This window comes from Sciurus carolinensis, chromosome X (genome assembly GCF_902686445.1).
Source record: "Sciurus carolinensis chromosome X, mSciCar1.2, whole genome shotgun sequence".
Classification (NCBI taxonomy): domain Eukaryota; kingdom Metazoa; phylum Chordata; class Mammalia; order Rodentia; family Sciuridae; genus Sciurus; species Sciurus carolinensis.
Window position 1 is genome coordinate 125,486,589 of NC_062232.1, and position 25,454 is coordinate 125,512,042.

Consider the following 25,454-nt stretch of genomic DNA (forward strand, 5'->3'; position numbering starts at 1 on the left):
CAATTAGGTATTTTTTTTAAAGAATGAAAGAGTAAGTGGTTAACAGTATGAATGCTGATCAAGCAACCAAACTCATTCCAATTTTATTTGAGAACTAATAGTTGGTCTAACCTAACTGGATTGGCCTTTTGCCAAATCTTTTTGCACAGCCTCAGATTCGGCCCTCTGATACCTTTTCCACTGACAGGGAAGTTAGCCGTTCTTGCTAAAGGTCATCATCATTGCAGGCTGCTGTAGTTTATTGCTCCTAACCTGGGAGAATTCCCTTTAACGGGTTCAATTTTCATAAAGTCTTTTCTGCTCTTTGAAGCAGCCATAATTTAGTGCCCCCAATTAATCGAGGGAGCTAAAATTTCATACATAGTTAACTATGCCTTCAATCAGTATTTGGTGCCTAGAAAATAAGTCCCCAATGGACATCTGCCCCTGTAAGTCATGCTACACTGAAAAATTGGTGCCTGATCACAGACTATTTCTCCTTCAAATGTTCAAGTTCAGCAATGATAGTAGTCAGCTGAGTGCAGAGTGTTTCTAAGAAAAAATAGTACTCAATGCTACTCTGGGGTTATCTGACAGAAATGGAAGTGACTTTAATTTCCTCCAGATAGAAAAGTCAGTAGTAATATTATCCACTCTTCAACCCGATGCTAAATGAGTGAGGGTCTCCAAGAAGCTATTCATTACCTTCCAATGCATTGTTACTCTTAGTTAGAAGTAGTTACTCAACCAGTGGCTGACAGGGCCTCCACAATTATGGATTGTTTAGATATCGCAGCTCACCCTATTCACCCCTGCAAACATCAAGGAAGAAATATTCTTAACAGGTGCACTCATATTTCTGACTAGATGGACATAGTGTGAACGGGATAGAGTCATAGCTAGGAAGTCAGGAGGTCTGGGCTCTGGGCTCAGATCTACAATTGACTTCTTATGTGAGCTTGTATATGCATTTTCCCAAGTCCTGTCTCTATTTCCCCTACTCTATGACTGTGATTGTTGCCTTCTATCACTACACACTGCAAAGGAAATTGAAAACAGATGTCCATTCAATAAATGCTCAGAGCAGCAGCATTATCCATAATAGTCCAAAAACTGAAACTACCCAAATTTCCATCAACTAGCAAATGAGTTTTAAAAAATGCAGTATGTCCAGAAATAGAACACCATTTGGATATAAAACATAATAAAGTACTGGTACATGCTTCAACATACTTGAACCTTTAATTCATTATGAAAAGTGGAAGAAGTCACTCACAAAAGGCTACATATTGTAAAATTTAATTTATATTAAATGTACAGAATAGGCAAATTTATAGACAGATAGGAGATCAATTTTTGTCTGGTGGACAGGGAATAGAGAATGATTCCTTAATGGGCATGGGATTTCTTTGGGGGGTGATGAAAATGTTCTTCAATTGATTAGTGGTGAGGAATATATTAAAATTCACTGAATCATATGCTTTAAAATAAAATGATCATCACAGTAACTTAGTTAAATTATGGATTCCAGTCAACTCCTTTACAGATCTAGCAAATAGCAAGGTGATTCTAATGGTCAAATTTATAAAATATTAATATGACATTTTCCTAAAGGCTTTTCCAGGTCTCTATCACTTGACTTCTTTACTGTTCAAATTATTTGTGCCATGTACTGTGCACTTAAATAAATATACCAGGTGCTCTCATGGTTGTGTAGAGATGGTGGTACATACAGCCCTTGCTTAGTGGAACCTAATAGTGGAACCCATAGTCTTTGTTATGGGTATAGGAGATGCAACTAAATGTCTTTTAAATTTTAATTCACATTTTATTAAGCAACCAAGGAAAACCAAACAAACTACTATAAGAGAGCCCAGCATATCTACTTAATAAAATCATTTTAGGTGGATAAAGGGAATCAGATTATCAAAGTGTGGCTTCCAACTAAATTACCTTCCTTCAATCTAGTCCTATAGGGTCCATGACAGGCTTCTACAGTCCCTTTGCTTAAATTAATAACCAAGAGATTTGGTGGTCTTTTGGAGTGTTATAATATGGGCAGGCTCCATGCTGAGACATCATTTCTGAGGCAGTTCTAGTCCATGGCAACGCAGAGTCTAAACACATTGGAGGTTTGGGGGAAGCTTTCCTAACTCATGACAGGGAGGGGGCCTCACAGCAGATGCCTCCCTTGGTACTTGGAAATAGTTGCTTCTCATACTACCACTTGCTGTCACAAAGCCTTGGAAATTCTGAAGTTAATCTAGAAAAAGAAATGAAGCTACTACACAATGGTGCACTTCAAATTTGAGAAAGGTTGCCATACTAATTAATGCTTATGGTTTGGAGAAAAATTGCCTGAAATGAGGTGGACATTTTTTTAATGCAATAGAAAAGTGTATATTCTCAATCAGGTGGTTAAGAAAAATTTGTTTTTAAATTGAATTGAAAAAAAAAGCAACACAAAAACAGGTGGCAGAGGGAAAATTCTCCCACATAAAGTCCTGGTATTCTTCTGCTGCCCATCTTCTCTGCATTTGGGGAGGTCCAATATTCTTCAAAGGAATATCTCTGTACCAAGTGGAACATGGTTAGAGGAGGATGAAAGAATGACATAACCAAACCATTTACTCTCCCACAAAAAATATTTCCACTGTGGAGAGAGGACCATCAATTTTTTAAAAACACAATTCTGGAAGATTCACAAAGTTCCTCTCATTGGAGCCTCCTGGCCACTTAGCAGAACTAGAAGGGGTACACATAGAATACAAAGCCCTGATTTAGGACTCCTGTCCACCTGTCTGACTCTAGCAGGGATTCCCACTTATCTCTCCCTGTACTCTTAGTCATTTTCCTTTACCTCACCCTGTTCCCTTTTCATTTGCCACCTCTTGTCTATCCTGTCTCAGACTGTATTTAAGTTCTAAGGAACAATACATGAGTTTGCCTTGTCCCTGTCCCCAGGGAGCTCACAAGCTGTGGGGGTATACAGATGACAGAAAAATGAATACTAGGCCAAAAAATGTTGCAACAGAGGTATGGACAGGAGGGAGCAAGTACTGCATACTTTTCTTGGTATGGGCCTGGCAGGACAGATGGGGAGGGCAGGCTAGGCTTCCCAGGGAAGCTAGAGAGGATGGTACTAGGGTTCTACATAGGGGAAAGCACTATATTTTTAGTCCAGAGGATATTAAGTAGTTCATGCTTTTGCACAAAAATAGGAGGAATCAACGTAAATCCTGGACCTGTATGTGTTTATATGTGCCTTTCCAGGACTATAGCATATAAAAGCAACTGGCTTGATGGTTTCCACTGGGAACTTCTGAGTCATCTTTTTCACTTCTTGCCCTATAGTTTTGCCTAGGAGATATTGTTCCTGAGAGATTTATTAAGTATTTCAAGTTAAATGTATTTTGTGGAGGATTATAGAATGTCTGCTTTCGTTAATTGGCAGGGGAGGAGTCTCATTTTTTAAGGGAAAGATAACCCTGATTCTCAGATCGCCATGAAATAAAGAAAACCTGTTTCCTTCCTTGGGGGAAATGCTTTTAAAAAACAAGACCCTTTCCAGATTCCTAGGTCCCAAATTCTTGGATGGTTGTGAAATAAATGTCATTTTTAGGATACAAAATGCCTGCTAAATATCAAAATAAGAAGGCATTTCTCTGAATACTAAACAAGTACTTGGACAATGGGCTGTTAGATGTGACAGGCTAGAATTTAAGTATGGGAGTCTCTCTCCCATTCTGAGTTCTATGATTCAGAATATAACCGCACTGGGGAGCTCCATCATTCACACACCATTATTGTGTTACATTTACAAACATCAAAACAAAAGTGCATGACAACAGTCAATATTTAAGAACTTACCTCAAAGTGACTTAAAGTTTAGATTAACTAATATTTGTTCAGATATTACCTACTTCAATCCTTGATTTTGTAGACCTGGAAAAATTAGAGATGGACAAGTCTTAAAATATTTTCTTCCTGGAGGTGAAACTGTTAAATTGATCCACATGTTTAGTTTACGTTCATCATGCATTGCTTAAAAATACATTATTATTTTCCTCTGTAGAATATAAAATCTGAAGAAATGATAATATCACCATGAGGTAGTGTAAGTAATCTGGTGATGAGAAAAACAGAGACATATTGCTTATTTCTCACTTTTTCTCATGTTACTGAATGCCCTTCCCTCCTCTAGTTGTTTCCTTGTGATTTTTGTGCCACAGTTTAACAGCACACATGTCCTAATCCTGCAACACAGTTTGCTGAGTATCTCCAGGCGTGGAGAATAGAGTTGAAATGTGTTTTTAGCCTATGGTTAACTCCTGCTTGCCCATGTATAGAGATATAGTGCTACCTAGGACATGGGATCTGGAGGGAACAGAAGCTGCATCAGAATACCAGTTGTGACCTTCAAGTAAAAAATATTCATTGAGAATGCACCATTTTTCACCTAATGCTTGAACTTGGTTAACAAATTTTCTAAGCCATGGTTTCCTTATCAGTAAAATGGGAATAATAATTTCCACTTACTATGATCTGAAGATTATTTTGAGTACTTTAATATATGAATCACCTTAATTGTAAAAATATCCTTATGCCATCATTGGTATTATTTTTATTTTTTTTCTATTTTACAAGGGAAGACAGAGAAGCACAAAAAGCTAAATATCTTGTCTAAGCCCATAAGTAGTTAATCTTCTTGGGCCTCAGTTTCCTAAACTGTAAATTATGATAGTAACAGTACAAAATGAATGATTAGTGCAAGGATTATGTAAGCTAAATATTTCTATAGAACAAAGTTTAGCACAAAATATGCCCTCAGTATTTGTTTTATTGCTTTTAAAGTACTTACCACTTTCTGACATCATCTTTTATATGTATTTACTGGCTCATTTTCAGTCTCTCTAATCAGACTATGAATCCGATGGGATAAAGCTTCTTCCTTGCTTTATTTCTAATGCCCATAGCAGTGAGTATGCATAGGAGATAATTAATGATTATTTTATAAATGAATACATGATCAAGTTAATGGCATACAGTTATCCCCCAAGAAAAGTGAAGTTTGCCACTTCACAATTTTTTTCTTTCTTGATAACTAGTTCCTACCGAGAAGTGACTTTCTTCCCTACAAATTTACTGGCCCTACATTCGACAGGAAATACCTCCTTAACATTTTAAAGAATCTCAAGTTCCATGGTCTCTATTTCTGATTATGCCTGACCTAAGTCATTTATTAATGGTTAATGTGTAATAACAGCACATATGTAGATTTGCATCACAGCAGGACTCCCCCATATTGGGACCATGAGTTCAAGTAAGCAGGAGAGGTGGTAGAGCACTTGGAAGAATGACTGGAGATTGGGTTTATATCAAGACCCCAGTTACATTTGGATGTGAAACAAGAAAAATCAGGAGATGGGATCAGGATAACAAAAGGTAGGGAGGTTGGGCCAGAGGCCCAGATTTGGGAATGTATCTAAGGAGGAACTGAGCAGCTCACTGGTTAAGGTCTAGTTGGTAGACCAGAAATTAAAGGGAAAAATATAATTGCTGGAGTAAACTAGGGTACCTAGCAGGGCCTTACATCACTCCCATGCTCAACTCCCTCCAATGTCTTCTCATCACACTCAGAATAATATCCCAACATGGACTACTAAATATTTCTCAAACTACGCTAAAGAGAAGAATCACCAAGAGTTTTTGTTGGAAGTTTTCATTCCTATGTCAGAAGGCAATATCTCTCCTATGCTATGTCATTGGCCTTTTCTACCACTCCTTAAGTCACTTCCCTTGATGCTTTCTTTTTCCTTTTCTGTTTTCATTGTTTTAGTTACTGGCTCACTGCCACTCTTTCGTATTGTCATCACCAAGAACTAATATAATACTACTCCTATATTAATTCTTGGTGATGACAATACTGATGTAGATAATCCTTTCAACATCCTGGCCTTTCCTTTCCTTGACTCCTTTCTCTCCTAAAGTTACCTTATTCTCTATTCTACAGTCAGTCCCTCTCATGCTCTTGTAGCCCTTGTCATTGCAAATAATTCCAACCATATACAACTTCAGTTTAATGATTTCTATTCTATTTCTACCACTTCCTTTCTGCTTCACCTCCCTCCATTGCCTTATCTTCAACCATCCCTCCAGTTTTAGCAGGCCATATAACCCATTGTTTCTACAAACTTTTCAGTCTCTTGTTCACCTTGTTTTTCTTCTTTCCCCTTAATTCCATGGATAAGCACTTTAATTACTTTTTCTGTATATTCCCAAATCTCTTGCTTCTCTCTTACTATGCTTAACAAAAGTAAAACCTAAGTTCCTCTCTTTGCCTACTTCACACTGTACTTGAATAATTGTCCATGACTGCAAAATCCCAGTCATGCTTGCTATTCTCTCTTTAATTTCATGACCATGAACCTCAAGTGTATCCTTAATGCTGTTCAGCAGTCATACAATATTTTCCAGGTCCTTATATTCTCCTATTCTCCAAGATATCTATCTCATATCTATTCCTATTCCCCAAGCTTCATCTCCTCCTCTCTATTTTCATTTTCAGCTGAAAAACTTGCTTCCTATTATTCACTGAGAATGTTGAAGCAATCAGAACAGAGTTTCCTCAGACTTCTGACATGATACTGCTTGTCTATCTTCCCTCCTGTTAACTAGATGACTTATTTGTGCTTAATCTAATGGTCAGTTCTTATTTGTCGTCTTACTTAACCTAGCAACAGCTTATTGAAACAGTTGACCATTCCCTTCTCCTGGAATATTTTTCTTACTAGTCAGGGAACTATAAATCCTTAGATTTCCTCCTATTTCTCTGACTGTATCCCCAATCTCCTTTGCTGACTCATTCTCATTTCCCCAGTCTCTAAACATGGGTGTTTCCCAGTATCAGTCCTTGGACTTCTTTTCTGTTTCTTTTCATTCCTTTGGTTACCTCATCCAGTCTCCTCACATTAAACACCATGTGCATACTAATGACTACCAAATTTATATCTCCAACCAGACTGGATCTTCCTAGGTAAAAAAATGAAACATACCTGCATTCTCAGCAATGCCAGTTCCACTTATGCAGTTATGTTTGTTTGTTCTTTGTAGTTTTGTTTAGAGGGTGGTTACTGGGGATTGAAACCAGGGGAACCCTACTCCTGAGTTACATCCCCAGCTCTTTTTATTTACTTATTCTTTTAAATTTTGAGACAGAGTTCCACTAAGTTATTGCAGTTGGCCTTGAACGTGGGGGTCTTTATGCCTCAGCCTCCTGAGTCACTAGGATTGGAGACATGTGTCACCACACTCAGACTGATTTTTAGCATGTAGTAATATCTAATGTATAATATCAATTTTAAAAAATGTTCTTTTTCTCTTCTCCCTCTTTAGAATATAAGTCCCATTGGGATAAAAGTTTTGTCTGTTATTATTGATAATATCTCTAATGCCTAAAATGATATCTTCTATATAGTAGGTATTGAGACTTTCGAATCAGAATTTATAGAGAAAAACCCTTGAAAATATATATATCTACTGTGGGTTCAAGGCACTTGCTTTATATCAGGGAAACTGGAGGCAGTTTTGGCCTAATCAAATCCTCTGGTCCCTGCTTATCTGACTTAATTTTACCCACTTTCTTTACTGCCTGTATTTCTTTACCACACTGATGTTTCATGGTTCCTTTCACATGCCAAACATACTCCAAATCTAGGGCCTTTGCACTTGCTATTCTCCTGCCTGGAATGTTCTTTGCACAACTTGCTCCCTCATTGTATTCAGTCTATTCAGAACAGCTTGTTCAGTTTAATTCAGTTTGTTCAGTACCAATACTTCAAAGACTCTGAGAAGTCCTTTTGTTCCTACACTTTTCAGTCACCTGCCCACTTTATTGTTCTTCATAGAACTTATCACTACCTGGAATGTGATGAGAAATTTACTTTGCCTGTCTAGATTAAAATGTAAAAGGAGTAATATTTAATACTTACTACCTGCCAGATAATATTATAAACATTTTTCATATAATCATTTAATTAATCTTTGCAATAAGTCCATCATTATACTTTTACTATACCCATTTTATAGATGTGAAAAAACGAGGCACAGGAAGGTAAAGTAGGTATCATCAGGTCTTATCACCAAGTAGTAGCAGAGCCTGTGCTGTCTGCCTCTTGAGTTTGCCCCTTGTTATTTGACACGAAGATAAGAACTTTTGTTTGTTCTCATTACTGTTATATCTCCAGGACTTAGAATGCTACTGGGCACCTAGTAGATGCTCAATACTAGTTGAATATTGAATCACCAGGGCTTATAATATATTAGAACTGCCATAATAAATGTACAGCCAGAAGATTTCAAATAATAGACATTTCTATTCTCATAATTCCAGAGGCTGGAAGTTCAAAATCAAGGTGTCAGCAGGTTTGGTTTCTCCTGAGACCTCTCCCCTTGTCTTGCAGATGGTCACTATGCCTTCACATGACCTTCCTTCTGTACCTGTATGTGTCTTAATCTCTTCTTATAAGGACATTAGGTATACAGGGCTAGGGCCCTACTCTTATGACCTCATTTGACCTTAATTATCACTTCAAAGACCTTGTCTCCAAATACACACATTGGAGATTAATACCTCCACATATGAATTTGGGAGGGGGATAAAATTCAGCCCAGAGCTGTTCTGGATCCCAGTACCTAGATAATCTGGATATTAAGATCAGAGTTTTTATTAAGTTGAGTTTTTTAAAAATATATTTTTTAGTTGTGGATGGACACAATACTTTTATTTTTTGTGCATAGTGCTGAGGATTGAACCCAGGGCTTCATATGTACTAGGCAAGCACTCTACCACTGAGCCACAGTTCCAGCCCAAGAGATTAGAGTTTTTACCACAGACAAGTTTTGCCAGAATAGAGAAATTTTGTGCCATGTAGGCCACTGGTTTTCAAACTATATTTTACTGTCTGAACCCCTTTCTCAAAATAAATCTTCGGTGTAAGCCTACTGTAGCAAAAGTGTACACAGGGGCTACACTCATGGGAGCTAATGGGGAAAGCCATGTGGACACCAAGAACTCACTGTCCCTGGAGGTCCTTTGACCATATCCCAACCACTCAGTTTACAGAAAAGTCTTTTGAATGTATAAAGTAGTTCTATTCCTTTCTGCATTCTAGCAATAGGATTGATTGCAGCTCAGAGGGAGTCTGAATGTCTATCTCAGCATTCACAGGCTCCATTTAGATACCTGGAAGCACTGGCATCAGGGAATCAGGCAGAGTCTTGAACCTAGGGAATTAGAAAGGTGACCGTCAAACCCACACCATGTATAGTTACAGCGATTCAGTCTCACCCCAATCAGAATAACCACCAGGCTGCTGCTGCTGCCTTTGCATTATTAGCAACTCATCATTTTTAATGAAAGGTTTAGGCTGAGTTTGAGCAAGACAAAATCCTGCAGTTAAAGATCTCTGATTTTACAAATCTATATTGCCTTCATTCTAAAGCACAGGAACTGTTGAAAACACTATAAATCACTCCCAAGTGCTTCAGTTCAAATATTATTTCAGTATGCAAATTACAGTCATAAAGTATAATGAAGCACATTTGAATATCAAGTACAAAAGTCACCATATAAATATAAAATAGGAGTGAGTGAATGTGGTCAACATTTTATTTTATAAATGCAATTTTCCTCCTGAAGACTTTAAAGAGTTTCTGGCCAATATTTGGAGGGCCCAAGTGAATTACATGACCAGGAAATTCATTGCTCTAGTTAAGAAAGAGGCAAGGCAGAAATGTGTGTGTGTGGGGGGGTGTGTTTGTGTGGGTGTGTACATACATGCATTGTGTGGTGTGTATGCATATTTTTTTCTCATCCTCTGTATTTCATCATATCATCCCAATTTTGGGATATGTTACTGGGGATTGAACTCAGTAGCACTCGACCACTGAGCCACATCCCCAGCCCAGTTTTGTATTTTATTTAGATACAGGGTCTCACTGATTGCTTAGTGCCTTGCCTTTGCTAAGGTTGGCTTTGAACTCATGATCCTCTTGACTCAGCCTCCCAAGCTGCTGGAATTACAGGTGTGCACCACCGTGCCCAGCTATACCACATCAATTTTAACTAGCTCGTCTGACTTGGTCATTACTTGCCTCAGGGAATTTACAGGTTGAAAGTCAGACATGTTCCTTGGACATCCTTGCTAGAAGAGCTGGGAAGATGGGAGAAGTCCAAGAAAAAATAACTGTAAGGCACTGGTAGGAGAGCTACCTTGCTGATGAGTTAGGGCTCCAAATAACAAATTCCTAGACCAAATATCTCATGGGGGTTGTAGCAATATTTGTTTCAAGAAGAACCACTCCCATTGCCTAGAATATCCCCTCAATGTTTTGGTGTTGTCCAAATTCCTAGTCTTTTTGTATAATTGCAGGTGGTTGAGTCCCCCATCATGACTGAGTTTGGGCATCCTGTCTTTCCAGGAGCATAGAACCTCAGAAGATGAATTCAGATGCTTTAAAAAATGCAGAAATGAGAATATAGAAATATAGAATATAGTATTTTCTTGTACTTCAACCCAAACTTGGGTCCAAATCGAGCATAAATGAGAATAAAGGCTTCCCAAATGGCTTGGCAAATGTTTCACTCTCGCTTTTCTTTATGTCACTTATATCCCATGATTATATATGTAACACAAGAGTACGTTCTAGTTCAATTAGATTTTGGTTTCCATAGTTTCTGTTGAGACCCAGATCAAGATTTATATTTTCTCAGCAGTCTTTCCACTATGATTCTTGTCTGATGGCATAACATCTGTCATCTTGAAACTTCAGATGTTGGTTTGCCTCCCACTACCAGGACTCATTGTATATAATTTTAAAAAATTTATTCATTCATTCTTTTTAGTTATACATGACAACAGAACTCATTTTGATATAATTATATAAGCACGGTCATTGTCTATCATTTTGAAAATATTCTGGAGTTTCATTTCTATACATTTTTTTCTCTCTGAGTAAATTCTATCTTGTAAAGGGATATGGTTAGAATGTAAGAGCTTCTGGTTTTTTTGATAAAGCTCCTTTCAAAGCATTGGTGGAAACCACCCACTATGTGCAAAATAATATGTCAGGTATTATAGTTATTACTGAACAGGTTAATTCCTTCTAGAATGGGAAGTTTCTGGGCAGATGTAGGAGAACCTCAAAGACATTAGCACCTAAGCTTCATGACTTTCACTAACTTTGCAATCTCTTATTTTGCACCTAGATCTGGAAGACTTTAGAGTTCTTGCCTTCAGGAAAGTTACCGTTATTCTAGTACCATTTGGCTCAATTTGTCTGAAGCCAAATCTCTGTTCATTGTTAAAGCTTGTCCTATCTATCATAAAGCATATCTTCACTGTGTATTCTAGACTATTGGTTGTTCAGTCTTTCTTGAGTGGATTTTCTCAAAATGTAGCCCAATCATCTAGAGTGCTTAATACAATGTGGATTCCTAAGCACAATCATGGACCTTCAAAGTAATAGCTATAATGGAGCCTGGGACTCTACATCTACTTCAAGTGATTCTGAAGCACACCCATGATTGACAACTGTGGCAACTGTGGTGTATTCCATCTCTAGTCTGCCTCATTTTCCCACACTCACACAGGGAAGATTGCCTCCTTTTATCTAAATGGCTCTCTAGAGTCTGAGGAATCATTCTTGCTTAGACACAAGGCAGATCTGCCTAACAATGGCTGGAATAAGTGACCAACCAAGTCCATCATTTATACATCCACTTCTATTGTATATTTCTTTGGGTATTTTTCCACTATTTGCAGAACTTCAGAGATATAGTAATTCAGAAACTTTCATAATTAGAGTCATGTTATAATATTTTAAATAAACATTAGTAATGTTGTAGGCAAAAATCTGAGAAAAGAAACAGGAAATTCTATGTATATGCAAAGCCCATGTACCTACACAGAAGCCATTTTGTACTCAAAATATTATATTATCTTAAAAATATTATATATTTGTATCAGTTCCAGTGCTACCTCTTGTTAAAATTTTATGTGCTAGATACTATACTAGGCAACATGGGGTGAAAATAAGTGTTAAGAAATAATTTTCATTTCTATAGAGTTTAATAATGATATAGGTTTTAAGACTTTTAACTGAGCAATTCTTATAAGTAGTCTGAATCTTCACATTCTAAGGCAAGGGGCAAGGAACCCTGAAGCTACATACTGGTGTTCATCTAATCTTCCCAGATAAGTAAGTCAAAATGAAAGAAATCGTTTGTTCAGCAAATACATAATAAATACCAAACATTGTTCTGGGACTGGGGATACGAAAACAACCAAGACAGAAATAGCTGTTGGCATCTTAGGACTGACAGTCTAAGGAGGAATATAGGCAATACATAGTTAAATGGATAGATGAAATAGTTACATATTCAGAAATGCATACACTCAATTCCAGAAATGGCATAATATATTCTAGGGGTTGACTGGTAGGAGAGCAGAGATGAAGAGAAGCAGAAGGATTTAGGATATATTTTGGAAATAGAACTGTCCAGACTAACCAATGGGTTCTACGTGGGATAAAGAATGATCAAATGTAACCAATGATAAATCCTAGATTTCTGACTTGAGTAGCTGAGTGTATGATGGCACAATTACTGGAATTTGGAAGACAAGTCATATAACATTTGGGAGAAAGATGGATTGGTATTCTAAAAACTCAAAATTAGGTATGTTATATATGAAATATTCTATGAAAAATTCAAGAGTAGATCTTGATATATGTGAAAGAATTCAGGGTTAAGGCTGAAAATGGAATTTGGGTATTTATTAGCTAAACTTCCTAGTCATAGAATGTGGATAGAGAACAGAGAAAGATAAATTTTAGAAAAACATTTGAAAAGATATTCAAACTCATGAGTTATTTGAAAAACATAAAATAAAACAAAAAGGAGACAACTAAATGGACAGGTAGATACAAAAAAAAGTGGAAAATTCTAGGTATTGATGAGAATGAAGGATCAAAGAACTCTCATGTACTGGTCTTGGGAGTAGAGACAGAAGCTACTCTTGTGGAGGGTGATCTGTTAGTACCTGGACAAATTGAAAACATACTCCATGGTCTAGCAATTCAATTCTTGGACTTTAGCTTAAAGGAGTATACACATCAATAAAGGACTAGAGCAAGGCAATGTTGACAATCACAAGGTGGTGGTGAGTTAGAGATGATCCCTGTATTATCACTGAGAGTATGTATATGGATGATGTGTAAACACACTATAAAATATTGCACAATTGTACTAGTGAACCAGATAGAGCTAATGAGGACTCAGTAAAAAGTCCAAAATAGTCTGTCACCTATAATTCAATGCCATTTACATAAAATATGTGCATATAGGTAAATATGCAAAGTGATGAATACTTTAATCAACCTGATTGTGATAATCATTTCACAGTGTGTACATATATCAAATATGCTTTATACTGTAAATATATGCACATTTTTATTGTCAATTATACTTCAATAAATCTGGGAAAATATGCATACAAAATGACTATATCTTATCAGAACACATACAAACAGAAGGTTAGACATTGAATATGTTAGAATGATTATACATCAGTCCAATGGGAATTAAATTAAGAGACGGTGAATATAGGGAATAAATACATAAATAAAACAAGAGGGTCCTTGCGTAGGTCAATTATAATGGACCGTGATCTGAAAACTACTAAAATCCCATTCTCTAGAGGTCCAACTCAGGAGAGAGAATAAAAGAAAAGAAGGCTCCAGCCTGGAATACATGTCAAGGCAGTCAACATGACTGCATGAGGCTTCATGTCCATTATGAACTAAGGCTAAATGCAAGGTACACTCACATACTTGTTCCCTCTTGTGGTCAGGAATTCTTTTTCTTTTCTTGTTGTTGGAAAAGAATTTTTCCCCATCTCACCAATTTTTTATAAGTTTTTGCTCTGCAACACATGTCAGAATGAGCATTTCTGACTTATTTCAATGATTTAAGAGTAAAAGGGGTGACAAAAAATGTCATGTCTCTTTTTTTCAGAAATGAAGTGGTGATTATTTGGGTCTCATAAACTTTTCCCTGGTTTACACTTATGGCTCCTAACTAATTTCCTTGTTGAGTGCTCTCATCTAATCTATCCCCTATATTTCCAGAATGATATTTATAAAAATACAAATAGAATCACAGTACTCCCCTCACTAAAAATGTTGTTTTGGCTCACTAATTCCCTCAGAAAAATATCCCTTGCCAGGAGCAAGGCAACACGAAGTTGGAAAATGGTCAGGGACTTTGAGGTAGATAAACTACTTGACAATTACTATACCTCTTTGAGTTTAGTTTCTATCCCTATAAAATAAGGATATAAATATTAATCTATAAGTCAATGGTTCTTATGCTTTAATGTGTATTCAGATTCCCTGTAGAGCTTATTAGAGAGCAGAGACCCACCTCTAGATCTGCTGATTCTGTCAGTCTGTGATAGATTTAGAATTTGCATTTCTACCAAGTTCCCAGGTGATGCTGATGTTGCTGACCCTGGGGATACACTTGTAGAACCATTGGTACAGGACATTATGAAGTCAAAGATGATGAATGTCTAGAGTCTCCCTCCTATGCCATCCAGAAAATGAAGTTGCCACTGTTGCTTTCACGTCCCTCCAATACTTGGTGTCCACTTCTCCACTTTCACTGCATACCACCAGCCCAAACATATACTTTGTGCCACCCACGTCAAACCAATCACTGTTTCCTAAAACTTTGGTGCAGATTTTTCCCTTGGAGGTCTTTGCCTGTGCTTGACTTTCCTTCAAAAAGGCTCCTGTACCTCCTTCCACACTCACTGACCCATTTTTGAGGAACTTCCTTATCTTCAAGACCCAGCTTAAATGCCCAGGAAGTACTCTGTGCTAGCTGTTGGGAATGCAGTGTTGAGAAAAAATAATTGCCCTTGCTTTCAAAGAGCTCAAAGTCTTCAAGGGTAAAAAACTTGTTACTTAAACACAAATGAATGTCAAATTGCAATAGTGTCAAAAAATAATAATGAAAGTATTATGTGCTGCTTTGAGCACTTAGAGAAATATTTATAGAGGTTTAAAATTTATCTTTAATCTACATGAATTGTTGGACTCTGTAAAGTTAAAATGGGGAAACAATCCAAAAGTTAGTTGGGTTTGCGTAGCGCCTTTTAATAATGTAATTATTTTCTGGCATATTATAGAGTTGATTTCATTAATTCTCATAATAGCATGAAGCACAGCCTCACAGCTAACTTAATTGACATGTGCTATGTTCAACAAGTATTGTAAGTAGCATCAGCAGCTGTTAAAATAAATAAGACATGGCTTCCAATCTCAAATTCTCATACTCCAGTGGGAGAGGTTGAGTTGCATACAGAAGTCAAACTCAATTCATGATATATAAAAAGGCGTAGTCATCCACTTTTCTCCTCCACCAAAATGCATGTTTTAGCATTTTCTCTCTTGTACAAAAGTACCTAGTGCACAATGGAAAAGCAATAGCGTTTCACTTTTTAAATTTGTTCTGCTTATATGTACATGACAGTAGAATGTAGTTTGACATTTTATACATACATGGAGATAACTTCTCATTCTTGTGTTTGTAATGATGTGGAGTTATACTGAACATGTATTCATATATGAACATAGTAAAGTTGTGTTCAATTAGTTCTACTGTCTTTCCTTTTCCCATCATCCTCCCTTCCCTTCATTTTCCTTTGTCTAATCCAATGAACTTCTATTTTCCCTTCCTCAATCTCCCTTTTTGTGGGTTATCATCCACATATCAGAGAAAAATTTGACCTTTGGTTTGTTGGGACTGGCTTATTTCACTTATAGCATTTCTTAGATGAATGAACACAGTTCCACTCTTGCTGCAGTGATTCAGGCTTCCATTATTATTCATGTAACTACCACACCCTACCATTCCTGATCCAGTCTGACACCTTCAAGCCATCCCTGATACTCTAGCATAAAATCCCAAACATAACCATACAACTTTCTTAAACCTGTTAGTGCTTCCCTCTGTACTCTTCAGAAAAGCTCACATTTCTTATGTGGGCTACAAAGCTCTTTATGAGCTAGACATGGTATCTATCTTGTGCCTCAGCTGCTGATAAACACTGAACCAGGAGGTTGCCAGATTCCTTGTTCCTTGAATGTGCCAAACTCTTTCTCCCCTGGAAACTCTGTACCTCATTTCCTGTTCCCATTGGCCACTGATGATGAAAATTAGGTAGAAACTGCATTTTCTTACTCTGAGATAAACCTAGAAATGACTTCCTTATATCCTTTTTAATATCTTCAGTTTCCAATTCAGGAGGAGGAGGATGGGGTTAATTATTAACAATGAAGTCATTAACAAGTGAAAGAGAATTCCAATCATTTTATAGAACCCCAAATAGTTATAGCCCCTGATTTAACAATTCTATTCTCAAATTAATTTTAGGTGAATACCTGATAGTTTGGTGAGTGAACACACAGCTTCTGCAGAAGGTCAGGAAAGTAACAGTGACCTGCTCTTAAAGAGAAGCTCACCCATTTTGTGAATAACAAGAAACAAAGAGTGTTGTTACTTGTGGCTCTGTTATGGATGGAACATAACTGTACAATTTGGTTTTCTTAGCATACTAATTGAAAATCAATGTGTCCTTGCCAACAGAATGCATTAGAATCCCAAATGATTCTTCCCCATAAATCCAGAGAACAGCATAGAGAAAGGTGGACCGAAGGTTGTGGCCTGATCATACAACTGCTCCTTGAGGGAAAGTCATTCTCCTAGGAATGTTTGCATCCTCTTCCTGCCATGTTGTTGACAGTTAACACCTGGGCTTTTGGTGTCATAAGAAGAAACTTCATTAAAATATTTTGGCACTTCTGCTTTTAGTAGAACTAGGAAGCTGTGAAGCATGCAAACAGAGCATTAAAGTGAAATATAACCTGAGTATGATCATGAAACTTTTTCAGACCCAAGAAAAATTTCATTTCAGAGTCTAAATGATTCCCTTCACCAAAGGCAATGGACCCATGTCTATTTTCTGACTATCTTCTTGGCAGGAATGACCTACAAGCCTCTTCAGAGCAGAATTGGGCAATTATAAGAGTTTGAGGCAGTAGACACATCCAGTGATAGAAAGGCTTCTGTTGCACACTGTCTACATCCTAAAATGTCAAAATGTGAAGGTTGACTTCCACACTTCTGAGCAAATGTTCAGTGAGCTGGACTACCCCTGGGTGACTATGACAATATCCTGTGAAGAACCTCAGGTACAAATCAGTTTATCTCCTATGTTCGTGTGCCTATTTTGCTCACTAGCATATGAAACTGGGTAATGTGAGAATTCTGATCAGCCTTTTCTACTGCCTCTTCCAAATTCTCTTTACCATCTTCCCCTATATCCTGCTCCTGAACAAATAATACACTTTCTGACACAGTGACTTAGTGGTCTTCAGGAAATTTATTGCATCAAGAATCATAGAATCTAGAAAAATAATCACATGTTTTCATGACTTAGCTGCATGACACACTTTGTATCTTTATTCCTTACATTTCTATTGAATATATTTTGTTTTCCTCTTTATATAACAAAAAATTATTTTCTATAGACAGAATGAAAAGAAAATATATTTCCTTTAGCATAGTTGATTAAAACTTATTTTTATTATTAAAAAAAGAAGTATCTTAAATTCATATTTGCAACACTTAGCTCTTACAGCATCTCACTGCATACCAACCCACATTTGCTATAGAGTAGAATACAAAGCACTGAGGGGAATGTATGAAATGTCACCCTTCTGGTGTGTTAACCCTGAAATTCTAGGAAAAATTTTCAAAGCACAGGTCCTGAATCCAACTCAGTAGGGAAGTTTCCAAATACCAAAATTATGGTTCTTTATACCAAAAGTTGTTTTTCATTTAATTAGTGAAAACATCATTGTTACTATTTTCTGCCTTTATCTTAATGATAAGAAATATTATAGTTATGTTTTTCATTTATAAATGTACTTTTGATGAAATATCACAATGCTTAATTTTTCTACACTCCATTGTACTTAAATTCTATTTGTGAAGTCAATTCATCTAAAAAGTCACCCCTGTCATTCTTCTGTTCCTGCTGCTCTGGCAGGTGACACATGAGTTCCTGGACACATTCAGGCAAGACCTGGAAGCATAGAATATTTCAGGATTGCAAATGATGCTGGGAAATCATTCTACCATAGCCAATGGGGAGAAGCAAAAGAAACCCTAGATGCTACTGTGCTGGTAAACTGCTGGCAGCTGAAATGCACAAAGCATACTGTTGTTCTCTCTGTTTCTAAGAATGGAGTTATAATTATGAAGGGACAAACCACAACATTTGGACATTTAGATAACTGTGTCTCTGATGAGAATCTGTGCTGTATGAAAGTGGGCTAGGAGCCTACTCAGATGAAGAAGAGCTTACTTAGATGAAGAGGTCCTAGTGATCTCCTTAAAGAACTACTTTTTATAAGTTTGAGCTTGACATATACCTAGAAAGACAATATGAGTAATTTCAATCTTATCTATTTGTGTTTTCTTTGGATACTAAAGACTACTGGGAAAAACTAATGCGGAAACGTATTTCTAAATCAGAAAGTTGAGAAATTGTTGGCTCATGTTTGAGCTGATGGTTTCTATTCCAACTATGTCCCTTTCAAATGAAAGTAATTTACCACATATGAGCCTTCCAGTTTGTGAGGCCAAAACCTTGGAATGATTCTTCAGGCTTTTTACACTCTAAATTCAGACTACAAAGAAATCCTTTGGGTTTCACCCTAAAAGCATGCCCCAAATCTGACCAATTCTAATTATTTCCACTGTAACTACCCCATTTTAAACCACAATTAACTCTTATTTGGATTATTAAACAACCTCTTTCTTCAATTTGTTGTTTTGTACTTTTCATCAAAATTAGAAATCATTTGTCTATTTTCTTATCAAATATATTCCTTCCCCCTCTCTTGTCTCCTTTGGGAACTTCAGTTACACATATATTGGCAAGCTCAAAGGGTGTCCCACAGCTCACTGATGCCCTATTTATCTTATTTTGTTTTATTGATTCCTCCTCCCTGTATTTCATTTTGAATATTTCCTATTCCTAGGTCTAACCAATTTCTTAATCTTTCTCATGCAATGTGGAATTTGTTGTTAATGTGAATCCAGGGTATATTTCATTTCAGACATCAACATTTTCATTTCTTGAAGTTCAATCTGATCATTTCTGGATCTACTATTATTGACATGTTCTTTACTTTCTTGAACATATGTAATACAGTCTTAATGTCCTTATCTAATAATTCTATCATTTGTGCTAATTTTGGGTTAGATTAAATTGATTAACTTTTCTCCTTATTATATGTAGTATTTTTCTTCTTGTTTATGTATGTAATAATTATATGTGACTTTCAGATTTTTTTTAAATTGGTAGGGTGCTGTGTATTTTATAATACATATAATTGAGGTTTTTTTCTTGGATGTGATTGCATTTTAATGTCAGGGGGATAGTAAACTTGTGGACTTAACCTTTGTTGTAACATTAACCTATCTACCAGGCAACTTATGCTATTATGAGATAGGATAAGTTGTTACCATAAAAGCTATCCTATGAAGGGGCTGGGGCTGAAGCTCAGTGGCAGAGCCCTTGCATAGCCTGTGTGAGGCAGTGGGTTTGATCCTCAGAACCACATAAATAAAGAAATCAAGGTATGCTGTCCATCTATAATTTTTTTAAAAAAAGCTATCCTATGAAGTCTCATTCGAATCATGATTCTCAGAGTATTCTGTTGCTACTTTTCACATTTTGAAGTGGGAAAGGTATTGTCATTGATGTTACTTTATTCATCTCTTCTCCATCTTTGATTCTGCACCACATAGATTTCTTCCCACTATCCTTGCAGTTGTTTGGACACCAACCTGTGATTGTTAATGAGCATGGTTAAGGTCTTTTCCAGATTTAAAATCCATAATACTGTCCATGTAGGCATCAATAGCCCCTTAATGACCCAAGAACATCAGTAGTATCCATTTCAATTAGAACATTTAAGGCATCATTAAACAAACAAACAAACAAAAAATCTAGATGTGCCCATGTTAATACAAAAAACATGATTGTAAGGAGAATTTTTCAAATTTTTAAAGAAAATGTATTCTGCTTTTTTTGTGATACATGTATAATATAGCATAATTAGTATTTTTAGTAAGAATTACAACTTAAATACTTGTCATTTTTAAGTAGATTCAGATCATGTATTTTAGGGGGGAAATGAATAATGACAAATGGAACTGGACCATTGCATTTCCTGAATCCAGACTATTGAAATCTGCTCTAATGTGTGAAGAATTAGGCAGCATAACTCTATTTCCTCTTGAAAGGTTTTTGTTGTATGATTTCTACATGGGAGAAAAAGAAGGGTAGATGACAGCTAATATCTTCTTTGTAAATGGAAGCAGCATCTAGAATCTGAGGAGAAAATGTCTACAGAGATCATGTTCCTGAATAAAAAGAATTTCTGTGGTGATTTAATTCAATGAACAATTATGGCAAAATATTATTAACTCAGATATATTCATTTTAAATATGTGGTGTTTTGGAGACAATAGATGGAAACTCACCATTGTCTAGAAAATTATTTTTTCTTGTTTTTCTTAGATAATTTTGTTCAGTGATATATATTTGATCATTATTTATAGTTTTGTATTATTTGGATCCCATCCTTCTTAATTCAGTTGTAATTGACATTACCCAGGTACTTATATTTCCATACAGTTCATTTGCACCTCTGATTCTGGTCACACAAGAGCAGAAGCCAAATAAGCTATCTTGGTAATTATTATTTCCATGTTTAGAACATTTTTCACTTTACAAAGACTTTTCATTTCATTTCATCTTTATAGGGGGTTATTTTCCTCCCCAATTTTACAGATATGCATATTAAGGTTCAGTGGGATTGTCATTAATGCAGTTCATTAAATGTTTCTACCTGACTCCCCATCCTATGCAGTGCTATAATGACATTTCCTGGCTTCTTTATGATTGTGTGGAGCTGGAGACTGGTACTCATGAATGAGTGGTTAGTGAAAATGACACGTATCGCTTCTGGATGAGCACTTAACTTTCAATGTTACACCCTCCAGAGCTTATTTTTCCCATTGCCATAGTGTTTGGCAATGTTCATGATTGTATCTTCTAAATGACTGCAGTGGATGTGAAGAATGAGTTATACTGGCATTGCCCAAAATTGTCTTCCTGCTAACAGAGTTCAAGTTTTCTATAGCATTGAATTAGTGGAAGTTTCTAAATACTAAGGTGCACTATAAATATCCAGGAGGCAAATAGTATGCAAAAATTTCCAAACTTTCCAAACGTATTTGACCAGAAAAATCCTGTTTTCTTGTACAAAATCAGGTGTGGTTAGCATTCTACAGAAAATACTTTTGGAAGACTTGTACTAGATCTCCTATGCTTCTGTTTATGCATGTCCCTTCATCTCCTGGGGTCAAGGGCTTTGGTTAGAGATGTGGTTAGGAAATTTCAATGGAGGTCTAGTTGGAGATTAGAATTAGATCAAAGAACACTTACCAAAAAGATCAGCAGGAGCTGCCGGGCATGGTGGTGCACACCTGTAATCCCAGTGGCTCAGAAGGCTGAGACTGGAAGATCACAAGTTCAAAGCTAGCCTCAGCAACTTAGCAAGGCCCTAAGCAACAGAGCAAGACCATGTCACAAAATTAAAAAAGTAAAATAAAATAAAAGAGACTGGGGATGTAACTCAGTGTTAAAGCACCCCTAGGTTCAATCACCAGTAGAAAGAGAAAGAGAGGAGAGAAATAAATAAATAAATAAATAAATAAATAAATAAATAAATAAATAAATAAATTGAAAGCATGTTAGGATTAACATCTACATCAGTCTAAATTTAAGCACCATGTTTTTAGTCACACCATACCTTACTGCCTCCCCAGAGTTCATGGAGCTCAATTCTTACAAAACATACTTCCTGCTACATAGACTTTTGAGTTTGTTAGCCTAACTAGTGAGATTTCAATTGCATTAGCAATGAATTGTCCAGAGCACTGAACTAAGATACAATACAGGGGAAATTTTCATTTGGATAACCAGGTATTCTATCTATTTTCTCCACAGTTACTCTTTAAATGCATCATCTTCTCAAATGGTGATATTTGATAAACAAAATACTTTTAAAACTCCATGATGAAGAGAATCACTTTTTAATATATGGCAACATCATTTTGATTTCAAAAAAAAACTGCAGTGTGGTTGGTGAGAAAAGCAGAAACAGGTTACAAACTGATCTCTTATGTACAGATGGTTTTGGTCATTTGTAACTGGAGAATTCAGTTGGAAATTGCTAAGCCTCTAAAGAAGATGACTTCTAATTCAGAAAATCTTTTTTTTTCTTCCACTGCTAAAAGATTGAGTTTGGATCATTTAGTTTTCCTCTGATGTTTAGTTTTTGTGATTAGGTCCACAAAGATCAAGAGACATGAGTCATAAACTTTGAAACTAAAAGACCTATGATTCATCTAGAATATGTGGGTAGATGAGTTAGTGTATTGATTAAATTGAGTGGCTACTGACACTTTTCCCTTTCATTACTAGTCTCACAATATTTTTTGATCCACAGACTTTGTGTGGTTTGGTTAGCTTTTGGTTGTTGTTATTTTTGTTCTGGTTATCTCTACAGGGCTGAAAACTAAGCTATAAACAAAGGAATTGATTGACTCAGTGAGTTGAATCACTTTGTGTTTAATTATGAACTACTTGGAGATTGTTAAAAATTCATGCAGTCTTGTATTCATAGTAGTACAGGTTTAAAAGTCATTAAGAAGCAGCATGACTAGCTTAGATAATTAATATTTGGCTTGAAAAAGAAAAACATTGCAATTATGAACAGCATGACCCATGGTCAATTATCTGTCACATTTTTTTTCAAATTAACTGAACAATCAAAGTGGGTTTATTATGAAATTACCCATTTATTCATTCAACCAACATTTATGATTGTTAATAAACATTTATTATTGTTATTGTCAGGAAGTTGGCCAAAACCTATTAAGGATATAGAGATGAATAAACTCTGTCCCTGTCCTCAAAGTGCTTATTATCTGGCAAAAGAATTAATATCTTTGCACCCAACATGCCTTTAAGTCAAGATGCATGTAGAAAATGAGTAACAGAAATACTAAAGCAATTCAAAGAAAAGAAATACTGTTTTCAGTGGGAGAATATAAGAAAAGCTTCATAGAACATATTTAGAATATGTATTTGCTGTATCAGATAGCAAAATGTCATGAAAGAGAGATGTATTCAGGAGCTATAACTAAGATATTTGGCAAATATACATACATAGTTTGGGGCAGCACCTAGGAGGTGGTCAGGTGGAAGATAGAGATTTGGTAGACAATAAACTCAGCCTTGGAGTTGATGAAATTGCTCAAGAAAAGAGTCTGGGAGCAGGGGTCCTTAACATTTCCTCTATGGGTGTGGACACCGTTGAAATCTAATGAAAGTTCCCCTAAATGAAATATAAAGATGCACAAACAAATGCAATTTGGTATGTTTTTATATAGGTTTCCTGGAACCCTCTAAAGTTTGTCCATTTCTTCCTAAAATTAGAAACCCTGCTTCTAAAGAGAAAAAATGGTGGCAGTACAAATTCTTAGAGGAGGAAGTAGTGAAGAAAAAGAAGGTGTCCTCAGAGAGTTAAGAAGAGAACCTATTAAAATTGAATTGCCTGATTTTAGGGAAGAGAGACATTCTAGAAGGATATGTGAACATTAATATATGTCATAGACTAATCAGGAAAAGCACACTGGATCAGGCTATGTCAAGGGTGATGTGCAATTGAGAAGATCAAATAGCATGTTAAGAACATAAACTGTGATAAGAGAGTTAAGGAGTAAGTAGGCAATGAGGGAATAGAGTTGGAGGAAAGGAAGATTTTGGAAAGTGTTGTGGTGGAAAATATGGGTAAGAGAGAGGAATTCTGGAATGGGTATTAAACTTGAGGAAGCTCTTGTCAGTAAATTAGGGTGTAAGGTTGTCAATTGAGGAGGATATGTAGATTTGACAACTTGAGAAAATATTAGAATTGGCTGTTGTGAACATAGGGAGTCCATAGGAGATGAAATCAAAATTGACAATCAATACTTGATCTGTTACTAATTATCTATTACTGTTAGTACTTTTGATCCTGCAATGTTTCTTGGTATCAAGTGTTCCTCAATGGTTGACTATTTATACCTGACACGATCAATTGCAGGGCTCAATTCTTGGAACAAAATTCTGGGCTTTCAACCTGTAATCTTCTCATGTTGCTATAAGACCACTGTCTCTAAACAACTTTTGAAGAGTTGTTACTTTATTCATCAAACCAAATTGTTCCTGTGGAGAGGAAGTGTTTGTTATCTGTGCAGCTGATACTTTGGAGTGGCAGCCATTGACAGTGAATAAATTAAATACCGTCCCTATTGTACTTAATTCACTTAACTGAAATTACACACATGCATATGGGACAATTTGATATTAAAATGTAACTGTAAGTCATGAGTACTGGATAGCCAATCAGTAGGAATTTGAAGTATATAACAGTTTTTGGCATACTACTCAGTGTAGTGATAACAGTCCAATTTGGAGCAGCTGAATATAGGAAGATTTTGGTTTCCCCTGCTTCTTGGATAAGAGTCTAAATTATGTGGATCAGAAGGGACAGAGACTGATCCTGGATAACATGGTAAGGCACAGACACATGTTAAAGAAAAAAATCCAAGTTGTTTGTGCCTGTCAAAATTGTGAATAGGTTGGTTAGATGGATTGAAATGTAATAACTACTTCCAGATAGGCAGTCCCCAGATCATCACATTTGCTTTGATCAGCTCTGATATATGACACCCACCAACACTATAGGCATAAAGTTCCTAGCACAGGGCCTACTACAAAGACTTCTCCAAAAGGGCAGTTTCCTTTTTCTCCTTTTTGATTTGTGATTGTGGGAAGGAAGTTATGCTGTTTCGTTAACAGCATAAATCCAGTCTTAGCAATTAAGTCTTCTACCCACAGTAAAACTTACATTTAATTTTAATTCATAAATAGTTTTTGAGCCTCCACATGAATTTTGTCGACATTTGTCCACATTACAAAAATGCAACAGCAGATGACACATTTTGGCACTGCATTAAATCTCCATTTGAGAGACAGAGAATTGTAATGGGGAGTTGGCAGAGGTGTGTGTCTGCATTTCTAGCTGCTTGTAGCATTCTGTTCCTCTCTGAAGCTCTAAAAGTCATCACTTTTCCTAAGCTGTGAGAAAATGGCTGAACTCTCCAACATGCCAATATTTTACCATCATCAATTCATCTAGGACCTGAGAACACACTAATC